The sequence below is a fragment of the Mustela nivalis genome, assembly GCF_964662115.1.
Source record: "Mustela nivalis genome assembly, chromosome: 16".
NCBI lineage: Eukaryota > Metazoa > Chordata > Mammalia > Carnivora > Mustelidae > Mustela > Mustela nivalis.
Window position 1 is genome coordinate 56,409,674 of NC_139035.1, and position 10,852 is coordinate 56,420,525.

Below are 10,852 nucleotides of genomic sequence, written 5' to 3' on the forward strand. Positions count from 1 at the left end.
AATTATATGTCCAGAAAAGTCTATTTTAAATGCAGACCCGAAATACAGAGCTTCTCAAACATAGATAAAATCGGAGAGTTTCTTGAACAAAGATCCTTTTTAAGGACACTTTGGAGAAAGTAGTTTGATGAAAAAAAGTAAAAAACGTCCAGGGAGTTACCACAAGAAAAGGGACAAAACTATTAGTATAGTTAGTAAAATTTAATGTTTACAATAATTCAAAATTGAAATTCTAGGTGAAGGGAACTGAAGTATGTGACATATTGTGCTAAGTTACTTCTTTAGGGGGAAGATATAAATATATATAACTTTAAGGAAGAATATAAGAAAGAAAGAATATAAAGTAAGAAAGAATATAAAATAATCATAATTATTTTAATATATTTGGAGTAACCAAGAGAAAATTAAAATATTTGAAATGTTACCATCAGAAAAAATTAAGAAATTAAAGCACTGAAAATATTTAAGCCAGACAACAATTTTAATATCAGAAAAAAATTAAGATGAAAAAATAACAAAGGACAAATAGAAACTACATAAAACTAAAAATAATGCGGTTATAATGACTACGGACCATATACGTAGCCTCAAAATATATAAAGCAACACCTATCAGAATCACAGTGAAAATTTTAAAAGAGTAAATAATTTTAGTTGGGAGTTTAAAAATAACCACTTCAGATTTAAATGATAGGTAAAGGAGTAGAGATATAGCTATAGAAAATCTGAATAGTATAAGGGGCACCCGGATTGCTCAGTCCGGTAAGAGTCTGACTCTTGATTTTGAGTAAGGTCATGATCTCATGGTCAGTGCATTAAGCCCTGGGTCAGGCTCTGTGCTCAGCAGGAGTCTGCCTGAGATCCTCTCTCCCTGTCCCTCTACCCCTCTCAAATAAATAAATACATCTTAAAAAAAAAAAAAAAAAAAGAATGAAATAAAAATACGCCATTAATTTGCATTATTTTTTCAAATAGTTACTAAGGTTTTAGGACATAAATATTTATTAAGTTCTTTCAACTTAATTACTTAATAAACAGACTGCTAAGTATTTCTTTGGGTCTAGAAATGCTGTGGAAAATTATCAAGATGGTAAGGGTGCTATGGACCAAGAGCTTTGATAACCTCTGTCTCTGTACTACTATGAAACAATTGAACTTGCAGGCCCTCTAAAAAGTCTCAGTACATTTCAGGGACCTATAGACTGTACTTTGAGAACAATGGATTAGCTCAATTCTCTGCTTCTTAAATGTCAATTTTTTTTAAATATATTTTTTTAAGATTTTATTTATTTATTTGTCAGAGAGAGAGAGGGAGGGGGAAGCAGGGTCCCTGCTGAGCAAAGAGTTGGATGCTGGGCTCTATCCCAGGACCCTGAGATCGTGACCTGAGCCAAAGGCAGAGGCTTAACCCACTGAGCCCCCCTGGCACACCAAGTGTCAATTTTTAAAAAATTATATGAATTATTTGTCAACAAAAAAATGGGCAATCTGTCTATCATGGCTTATTCTGTCAAATACCTGTCTGCCTGTCCAGGATATGGCCACAGGCTACTGGCCTAAAGTATATTTATTTGTTCATTGAACTAACATGAGATTGAGTATATACTTCGTGCCAAGCTCACTATTCTGTTTTAGAGATTATTATACACATAAGACCTTTCCTCTGCCTTCAAGTAACTTACAATATTGTGGGAGAAATATAGATTTCCAATAATATTTTTAAAATGTTATCATAGGGGCGCCTGGGTGGCTCAGTGGGTTAAAGCCTCTGCCTTTGGCTCAGGTCACGATCTCAGGGTCCTGGGATAGAGCCCAGCATTGGGCTATCTGCTCTGAGGGGAGCCTGCTTCCCTTCTTCTCTCTCTGCCTGCCTCTCTGCCAGTTTGTAATCTCTGTCTGTCAAATAAATAAAAATGAAATCTTAAAAAAAAAATGTTATCAGAGAGGTAAACAGTGCTTTGGAAATACATAAGCAGGTTTCCTAATTTAGTTTTGGTGGACTGTGGAAGATTCTCCCAGTGATGATATGTTGACTCATACGTTTCAAAGAACAAAGGGACATGAGAGAGAAAGAAAGAGAAGGACTGTACTGTGTATAAGCCAGGAATAAGCAGTGATAAATGAAGCTACAGAAGAAGGCAGGGATGTACCAATGCCAAGCTGGGAAATTAAGACTTATTAACAGGACAATGAAAATTCATTGAACAATTTCAAGGACAGAACTGACAGATTTGTTGTAAAAACCTTCATCTGATAGCAATTAAAGAATGTGTCAGAAGTGGATAAGCTTAAAAGGAGACCAGTTAGGAGCTGGTTGCAAAATTAAAGTGAGAAAAGATGAGCAAATGAACTACGTTACGGGGACATTGAAGAAACATGGCCAGTTAGAGAGTCTAAGAAGCTTATATCGATTTGGCAGTTAGTGAATGGAAGGTGGTGAGTGTGAGGAATCAGTGTCAAACAAGGGTCATTTTTCTTTTTCTTTTCTTTTTATTTATTTATTTATTTGTTTGTTTGTTTGTTTTTTAAATTTTTTATTTTTTATAAACATATATTTTTATCCCCAGGGGTACAGGTCTGTGAATCGCCAGGTTTACACACTTCACAGCACTCACCAAAGCACATACCCTCCCCAATGTCCACAACCCCATCCCCCTTCTCCCAACATCCCTCCCCCCAGCAACCCTCAGTTTGTTTTGTGAGATTAAGAGTCACTTATGGTTTGTCTCCCTCCCAATCTCATCTTGTTTCATTGATTCTTCTCCTACCCACTTAAGCCCCCATGTTGCATCACCACTTCCTCATATCAGGGAGATCATATGATAGTTGTCTTTCTCTGCTTGACTTATTTCGCTAAGCATGATACGCTCTAGTTCCATCCATGTTGTCGCAAATGGCAAGATTTCATTTCTTTTGATGGCTGCATAGTATTCCATTGTGTATATATACCACATCTTCTTGATCCATTCATCTGTTGATGGACATCTAGGTTCTTTCCATAGTTTGGCTATTGTGGACATTGCTGCTATAAACATTCGGGTGCACGTGCCCCTTCGGATCACTACGTTTGTATCTTTAGGGTAAATACCAAGTAGTGCAATTGCTGGGTCATAGGGCAGTTCTATTTTCAACATTTTGAGGGACCTCCATGCTGTTTTCCAGAGTGGTTGCACCAGCTTGCATTCCCACCAACAGTGTAGGAGGGTTCCCCTTTCTCCGCATCCTCGCCAGCATCTGTCATTTCCCGACTTGTCGATTTTAGCCATTCTGACTGGTGTGAGGTGATATCTCATTGTGGTTTTGATTTGTATTTCCCTGATGCCAAGTGATATGGAGCACTTTTTCATGTGTCTGTTGGCCATCTGGATGTCTTCTTTGCAGAAATGTCTGTTCATGTCCTCTGCATTTCTTGATTGGATTATTTGTTCTTTGGGTGTTGAGTTTGCTAAGTTCTTTATAGATTTTGGACACTAGTCCTTTATCTGGTATGTCGTTTGCAAATATCTTCTCCCATTCTGTCAGTTGTCTTTTGATTTTGTTAACTGTTTCCTTTGCTGTGCAAAAGCTTTTGATCTTGATGAAATCCCAATAGTTCATTTTTGCCCTTGCTTCCCTTGCCTTTGGTGATGTTCCTAGGAAGATGTTGCTGCGGCTGAGGTCGAAGAGGTTGCTGCCTGTGTTCTCCTCAAGGATTTTGATGGATTCCTTTCTCACATTGAGGTCCTTCATCCATTTTGAGTCTATTTTTGTGTGTGGTATAAGGAAATGGTCCAATTTCATTTTTCTGCATGTGGCTGTCCAATTTTCCCAACACCATTTATTGAAGAGGCTGTCTTTTTTCCATTGGACATTCTTTCCTGCTTTGTTGAAGATTAGTTGACCATAGAGTTGAGGGTTTATTTCTGGGCTCTCTATTCTGTTCCATTGATCTATGTGTCTGCTTTTGTGCCAGTACCATGCTGTCTTAATGATGACAGCTTTGTAATAGAGCTTGAAGTCTGGAATTGTGATGCCACCAACGTTGGCTTTCTTTTTCAATATCCCTTTGGCTATACGAGATCTTTTCTGGTTCCATATAAATTTTAGAATTATTTGTTCCATTTCTTTGAAAAAGATGGATGGTACTTTGATAGGAATTGCATTAAATGTGTAGATTGCTTTAGGTAGCATAGACATTTTCACAATATTTATTCTTCCAATCCAGGAGCATGGAACATTTTTCCATTTCTTTGTGTCTTCCTCAATTTCTTTCATGAGTACTTTATAGTTTTCTGAATATAGATTCTGTGCCTCTTTTTTTTTTCTTTCTTTTCTTAAGAGGGAGGAAACACAAGTTTGCAGAGTGAGGATAGTAAGTTAATTTCCCACCATCTTGAAGTGTCTACTAAAAATACTGAAGATAGGTACTTAGAGTAGAGGCAACATTGTTTTGGCAACCATATATGGAAGCATGACCCGGTTTGATGCTTCTCAGTTCATTAAGGAATTATTGCCTAATGTAGATATAGGATATGCCTCCCAACTACTGAGCAAAGAACAGGACGAGAAACCAATGGGGACTTATTTTTTACAGTAGATAGAGTTAATATTGATAGTAGGTTCCAACGATGCCCATAGGACTTTCCCCTATAACACCTATGTTGGAGACATCTGTCTGATTTTTAGCATATACAAAAGAAAGGATTCTGATCATGCAGCTATTTATTTTCTAATTGAAATTTGTATTCATTTCTCAGTTTGTAACAGAGAAAAGGCAACACAGTTTTGCTTAGTTTCACAAAATAAAATTTGCATTGATTTATCCCCAATTCAAAGTGTTAGTAGTTTCTATGAGGTAGAGAGAGAACTTCTCCAGCTCCTGGGGCTCTCTTTTCTTTCCCAGAAGGCATTATGTGCAGCCTACCCCTCTTCCTTCCCATGCAGGGTCCCTTCCTCTAGGACAGGCTTTGCGTATCACCAGTGGCGCCAAAGGCAGGTTATTATACCTGGACAACTCAGACAAAGAAGCATTGAAAACTGAGGCGCAGATGCTTTGAGCACATTCAGCATGTGAGCTGAACAATCTCCTCACCCTTAGGCTGGACCCATACTACCCAGTATAACTCCAAGCTAGCCAACTGCATTCATCTTTCTAAACAGCCCAGGGCTCTCTAGTTTAAACTGATCCTCTAGCCAAAGATCCAGGCTGTTTGCAGATATCTTGGCAAATAGGAACCCAAGTTGTCAACAAGCAGAAGAGAGTGTTAACATGAACACATTTAGTGAGGTGAACTTGGGGAAGTCTATTTTCTAAATCCTACATCAAAACATCTGACTTTTTTTTTTAAGATTTCATTTATTTATTTGACAGAGAGAGATCACAAGTAGGTAGAGAGGCAGGCAGAGAGAGAGAGAGAGAGAGAAGGAAGCCGACTCCCTGCTGAGCAGAGAGCCCAATGCAGGGCTTTATCCCAAAACCCTGAGATCATGATCTGAGCTGAAGGCAGAGGCTTTAACCCACTGAGCCACCCAGGTGCCCCCAAACATATGATATTCTTTTTTTAAAATTAATTAATTTATTTTCAGAAAAACAGCATTCATTATTTTTTCACCACACCCAGTGCTCCATGCAATCCGTGCACTCTATAATACCCACCACCTGGTACCCCAACCTCCCACACCCCTGCCACTTCAAACCCCTCACATTGTTTTTCAGAGTCCATAGTCTCTCATGATTCACCTCCCCTTCCAATTTACCCCAACTCCCTTCTCCTGTCTAACACCCCTTGTCCTCCATGATATTTGTTATGCTCCACAAATAAGTAAAACCATTGACTTATTTCACTCAGCATAATCTCTTCCAGTCCCGTCCATGCTGCTACAAAAGTTGGATATTCATCCTTTCTGATGGAGGCATAATACTCCAAAGTGTATATAGACCACATTTCTTATCCCTTCATCCTTTGAAGGGCATCTTGGTTCTTTCCATACTTTTAATGCCATTCCGATCAAAATTCCACTCGTATTCTTCAAAGAGCTGGAGCAAATAATCCAAAAATTTGTATGGAATCAGAAGAGACCCCGAATCACTAAGGAAATGTTGAAAAACAAAAATAAAGCTGGGGGCATCACGTTACCCGATTTCAAGCTTTATTACAAAGCTGTGATCACCAAGACAGCATGGTACTGGCATAAAAACAGACACATAGACCAGTGGAACAGAGTAGAGAGCCCAGATATGGACCCTCAACTCTATGGTTAATTAATCTTCGACAAAACAGGAAAAAATATACAGTGGAAAAAAGACAGTCTCTTCAATAAATGGTGCTGGGAAAGCTGGACAGCTATATGTAGAAGAATGAAAAATCTGATATTCTTGATGGTGCTTTAGAACATCAAGAGAGCCAGAGAGAATCTGGCTCTCTCAAGGATAGACTTCCCTAAAGAACAAAACATCTTTGTCTTGCACTCCATTGATTAGAAATTCAGAAAGGAGAGTGACAGATACTTTTGTAGTATCTAAAACAAAACAAAACAAAATAAAACAAAAACTTTGCTGAAAAGTAGTCATATAGTGAAAGGACCATTAGACTTAACATCAGAAGACAGAGGTTCTGGTGCATGTTCTCAACCACCTCTTCTGCAACAGAATAGCTTTATGAGCTATTATATTTTATTAGTTCTATTGTATTTCTTGTCTCCACTTTCCAAGCTAATTCCTGGGCCCTTATTAGTTCCTTGTGTCAGGAATTTTGCAGGACAGAAAGCAGGAGCCACAAGAAGTCAATAGCACCTCCCACCTTTCCTAAAATCTCACATTGATTGAAGAAAGGTTAGTTAAAACTTTTAGAATGCTTATGTTTTGCCTTAATAGTTGGCAAACATTCTAACTTCTTTGTTTAAAAGAAATGAAACGACATAATTAGTAAACAATAACTTTGGAGCGGTGAGACTTACCATCAAGTGGTAAGATTCCTTAGCATCATAAAATGTGAGAAATTACCACTATCACTCCCACAACTTGCTCTTGATAAGCATGAAACTGGTCACTGGAACCCTGACCATTGATCACCACATCAATGGCCTCTTAAAAGACGTGAGGTTAGGGCCTGCACCCTGGACCCTTGCTGCAGAAAGTACCCAAATCTCCAGGATGGGCTTGCCAGCAGAAATCAACTCAGGTAGCAAGAACATGCCCCTGGCTTCACCCCTGCATGCCAAATTTTATGTCCCTGCAACACACTGGTGGAAACAAACCTATAGCTAACCTGAAGGGTGCAAGTGCACATGGGCAATGTTACTTCTAGTACTGTAGCTTCTAAAGTATATGAAGACCAACTAGAAGGGGTGGAAATGGATGCTGACGGCCACCATAATATTCAACTGGACTTAGATGTCTACCTCAGACAACATTATCAATCCAAACTCATTATCTTTCTTTTCAAATATGGTTTTCCTCCTGTCTTCTCTCTCACTCTGTGGCACTAGTTACATAGAGTTTTAAGTCAAAAACTTTGAGATTATTTTTTACTTCTCTCTCTCTTTCCATCTCATCTAGTATGACACAAAATCTTCCTAAGTCTTTCTCACATGTGTCCCTTCTGTTAATTTGCATGGCCACTCTTAGATTTCATGTCCTCATTATTTTTCTCCTTGATGATTCCAATAATCTCTTACTTTAGTGTGCTTCTCTTCCATAGGCCATCCAATCTCTCTGAATAGGCAAGGAATCTCTCTGAATGCAAATGAGGGGAGATCAGTGTTTCCTTCTCTTCAGACCTTCCAATGGTTGGATCAGACCCACCTACATTATGGAGAGCAATTGAAGTCCATTAATTAGTTAATTAATTAAGAGACCATGTGTGAGCTGGGAAGAAGAGCAAAGGGGACAGGGAGAAGGAGAGGAAGAGAGAGAATCTTAAGTAGGCTCCATACCCAGTGCAGAGCCCAACACAGGGCTTGATCTCAGGACCCTGAAATCATGACCTAAGCTGGAATTAAGACACTTAACTGACTGAGCTACCCAGGTGCCCTAAAGCCCACTGATTGATTTATTTATTTATTTTAAGATTTTATTTATTTATTTGACAGACAGAGATCACAAGTAGGCAGAGAGGCAGGCAGAGAGAGAGAGAGGAGGAAGCAGGCTCCCTGCTGAGCAGAGTGCCCAATGCGGGACTTGATCCCAGGACCCTGAGATCATGACCTGAGCCGAAGGCAGTGGCTTAACCCACTGAGCCACCCAGGTGCCCCAAGCCCACTGATTTAAATGTAAAGTTTACTTAGTAAAATAAACCAGATACAGAGGACAAAAATTATAAAATATCACTTACATAGGTAGTCAAACTCATAGAAGGAAAGAGTAGAATGATGGTTGCCAGCAACTGGCAGAGGAGTAAATAGTGAGTTATTAGTCAAAGGTCACTAAATTTCAGTTGTATGAGGTGAATAAGTCCTAGAGATGGGAAAGCATACTGCCCATTATTAGCCATTTTGTACTGTACACCTAATGTTTTGCTGAGGGTTTATCTTATGTTAAGTGCTCTTGTCACAAAAATAAAGCAAGTAAAGAGGGTGGGAGGAAACTTCTGGAAGTGATGAATATATTTATAGATTGTGGTGATGGTTTCATACATGTATACTTACCTCCAAACACATTAGTTTCTATTTTTTAAACATGTATAGCTTTTTATATGCCAATTATACTTTAATAAAGTGGTTTTGGGGCACCTGGGTGGCTCAGTGGGTTAAAGCCTCTGCCTTCAGCTCAGGTCATGATCCCGGGGTCCTGGGATCGAGGCCCGCATCGGGCTCTCTGCTCTGCAGAGAGCCTGCTTCCTCCTCTCTCTCTGCCTGCCTCTCTGCCTACTTGCGATCTCTGTCTGTCAAATAAATAAATAAAATCTTTAAAAATAAATAAATAAAGTGGTTTAAAAAAAAACCCATATGGGTGCCTGGGTGGCTCAGTTTATTAAGCATCTGCCTTCAGCTCAAGTCATGATCTCAAGGTCCCTGGATCGAACCCCTTATCAGGCTCTTGGCTCCACGGGGAGCCTGCTTCTCCCTTTCCCTCCTTTGTTCTCTCTCTCTCTTGTGTGCACTTTCTGTCAAATAAATAAATAAAATCTTAAAAAAATTAAAAATCCCCAATAAATCTCAGTAAAAAACATCCCTCATAAAAACATTCAGAAAAATATTTGACTGTTATAACCCACTGAAATTGCCACATAAAACCAACTCTCATAGGAATAAAGGTGAACTCAAGGCTGGAAGGCCCATCCATGAATGCCAGGCTTGGGAATTTGGAGATCAGATGAAATAATTAAAGAGTTATAAGCTGGAGTACCTGGCTCAGGTCATGATCTCAAGGTTGTGAGATCCAGCCTCACATAAGGTTCTGCACTCAGCAGGCAATCTACCTGAGACTCTCTCTCCCTCTCCGTTTGCCCCTCTTCCCTTTGCACATGCATGCTCTCTCTCTCTCTCTCTCAAACAAATAAATAAATCTTTAAAAAAGTTAAAAATAAACAAACAAATAAATAAATAAGAGTTGTAAGCAGACACTCACTTGAGCAGATCCATGCTTAACAAAAAAAGCTGTGCTAGGAGAGAAGATATCAGAATGGAGTGATGACAACGGAGAAGGGAGAAAGTTGTGGAGAAGGAAGAAAAATTGGGAATTGGTGAGTTAAAGGCAGGAAACTCTTGCAGCAACACAAGAAAGGAATCATGAGGTTCACATGGCTTTGTGGTATCAGTTTGTAATGCGTTTTTGCCTGTTGTTCACCAGAGTAGAATGCCAAGATGATTGCAAGGAACCACACCTTTTTATAGTCCCTTGCCCTTAAGTGTGCTAGGACCTGTGATTATGGTGGAATATTATTCCTGCAATTAGAATATTTTATATGGCTAAGATTAAGGGATTTTATAGCTGCAACCAGAGTCCTTAATCAGCTGACTATTAATGGAAAGTTAACGGAAGGGGAGATTTTCCTGGGTGGGCTTCATCTAATCAGGGGAGACCTTTAACAAAATGTCTAAATGTCAGAGATGAAAAAAAGAGTAGCAAATTTTCTCCAGTTGGCCTTAAAGAAGCCAACTGCCATCTTGTGGAGAGGGTCATGTGGCAAGGGACAGCAGGGGCACCTCTAGTAGCTGAGGGTCTCGGTCTTCTTATTAATTCTGCTGTCAAAGTCTCAGATGAAGTTTCTGTCTTGGCCAACATCTCTTTTGAGAGGTTTCCTATAATTTACTTTTTTCCCCTAATAGACATTAGTTAATCATCCTCTTAGACCACTGCTATCCGTTGTGCATATTGATATAGTTACATTTATATTCTATCATCAGGTATATTTCTATATCTTTATATTTTCCACCAGACCCTAAGTCCTAAGAGGGCAAAGAAGATCTTCTCTGTCTATCTGGAGTCATCGCAGAGTGAGTGAGACACAGATGGTGTTCAACAAATCAGGAAGTTAAATGGATAATGACTTCAACAAATATTCCTTAAATAAAACTTAGACAATGGAATCAAATCAAGCAGTGGCTTTGTCTTTGGCCTTTTTGGCAGCTTTCTCAAGCAGGTAAGATCTGGATGAGGAGCCCACAAGACCAACTCTGATAGAGTTTTACAAATTCATAGACTTCTTTTTTTTTTTTTTTTTTTTAAACAACAACAACAAAAAACCTTCTGGAAGGACCTACCTATAATCCTTCACAGAGTCAAAGACTGACTCAGTCACTTCTAAAAATCCCTCTCTTGCCACAAGGCATAATTTCCTAAGTATATAAATAAGATAACAGCAAATAGCTTCTTAAGCTAGGAATGTGAGCTTCCTCACATTTGGTAGCAGTTTATAGAGACGTTTCCCCTT

The 10,852-nt window shown here is 39.0% G+C and overlaps 1 long non-coding RNA gene across 1 annotated transcript in view; it reads left to right on the forward strand.

Annotated features, from left to right (window-relative positions):
- LOC309849918 overlaps positions 1-10,422 on the forward strand; it is an 86,583-nt gene extending 76,161 nt beyond the window's left edge. The window contains exon 4 of the long non-coding RNA XR_014303990.1: positions 10,358-10,422. This is a non-coding gene — a long non-coding RNA (uncharacterized lncRNA). The remainder of the gene's footprint in view (positions 1-10,357) is intronic.
- The last annotated feature ends 430 nt before the right edge of the window (positions 10,423-10,852 follow it).